Source organism: Hyla sarda, chromosome 5 (assembly GCF_029499605.1).
Source record: "Hyla sarda isolate aHylSar1 chromosome 5, aHylSar1.hap1, whole genome shotgun sequence".
Taxonomy (NCBI): domain Eukaryota; kingdom Metazoa; phylum Chordata; class Amphibia; order Anura; family Hylidae; genus Hyla; species Hyla sarda.
In genome coordinates this window covers 37,125,392-37,127,066 of record NC_079193.1, presented here as the reverse complement: position 1 = coordinate 37,127,066, position 1,675 = coordinate 37,125,392, and the positions used below count along the sequence as shown (strand labels likewise).

General features: G+C 33.1%; 1 non-coding gene across 1 annotated transcript; it reads left to right on the top strand.

Annotated features, from left to right (window-relative positions):
• The first annotated feature begins 1,341 nt into the window (after positions 1-1,341).
• On the top strand, positions 1,342-1,415 carry TRNAN-GUU (transfer RNA asparagine (anticodon GUU)). Its single transcript has one exon. It is a non-coding gene; the product is annotated as a tRNA-Asn (tRNA).
• Positions 1,416-1,675: the final 260 nt, after the last annotated feature.

Below are 1,675 nucleotides of genomic sequence, written 5' to 3'. Positions count from 1 at the left end.
AAAAAAAATGTTTATAAAGATATTTTTAAAAATCCCCCCCCCTCCCGATAAAAGTTTACATCACACCCTTTTTCACATTTAAAAAAAAAATAAAACTCTGTAAAAAAAATAAAATAAACATATTTGGTATTGTCGTGGCGTAATTGTCCGAAATATTAAATTATGTCATTCCTGATCATGCACGACAAACAGTGTAAATGCGGGAAAAAAAACACCAAAATTGATGATTTCATCACATCCAAGAAAAAACGGAATAATTAGTGAACAAAAGGCCATTGTTAAAAATCGGTAAAAACTTTAGCTCATGGCGCAAAAAAAAAAACCTAGGTGGAAAAATAAAAATGTTATAGGGGTCAGAACAGGACATTGAAAAAACATGTTTTTCTTTTTCAAGTTTTCTATATTTTTTTTTTACCTTAAAATGAAACAAAAACCCTGAAATAATAATAATGAGAGTGATAATTATAGGAAGAAAAAAAAAAAGCTTCTAGTAAAGGATACAAAATGAAAATAAAAGGAAGGAAGAAAAAAAAGCGAGATAGAAAGAAAAGAAGAGATAGAAAAGAAAAGGAGAGAACAAGAGAATGTGAGAAAGAAAAGGAAAAAAAGGAGAGAACGAGAGAAAGAAGGAAGAAAAGAAAGAAAAAAAATTAAGAAAGAAAATACAACTAAGGAAGAAAGGAAGGAAGGAAAGAAAGGAAAAAAGAAGGAAACAAATAACGAAAGCGAAAGAAAGAGAGAGAGAAAGAAAGAAAAAGAAAGAAAAGGAAAATTAGAAATTAAATGGAAAGAAGACAGATGGAAGGATAGATAAAAAAAAGGCTAAATACATAGATGTAAGATAAATATGAGATAGATATGAGATTAAAAGATAGATAGATAAATAGATATGAGATAGATAGAAAGATAGATTAATTTAATCGATGGATATGATAGAGATAGATAGATAGATAGAAGATAAATTGTAGAATCATTTTAATAGATTATATATGACAATATACAGTAGATAGACAGATGATATATGATGCGATAGATTATTTTAATAAATAGTTAGATAGATAGAGAACAGAAAGAGGCAGACAGACACTGCTTAGCTGCTTAGTTACTCAGTAACAGACAGAACATAAGGAAGGAAACAGACTGATCGCTGAACATTTCTCTCCCTGTCTGACCCCACGCTCCCCCGCACGGCTCTCCTCCGGCTCCCAGTGGCCTCTTTGTGCCGCACTCACTTCTGTTCTGTACGGAGACGTCTGAGGATGAAGCCGCGCCCAGAAAGCAGGAGGAAGGACGGGCAGACAATACAGCAGAGGAGACACTCAGAGGGAGCAGCAGCTGCCAGTCTCTGTGGCGCAATCGGTTAGCGCGTTCGGCTGTTAACCGAAAGGTTGGTGGTTCGAGCCCACCCAGGGACGGCTTTGTTTTGTTTTCAAATCCTTGCTATATTTTAAATAATTTAATATTAATTCTGCTTTATATTATGTCTTTATTCTTGTAAATGCTTTATATTTATTACTACATGTATAGGGTTAACACTAATGCTACATTTCCTATTACCCTGCCTACTTGTATTTATTGCTTCTTTTATTGTTCTAATTTATATTTATTCCGCACACACACCCTTATTTTATTTTACAGATGATAATCACAAAGTTATACAGATATATTAACCCTT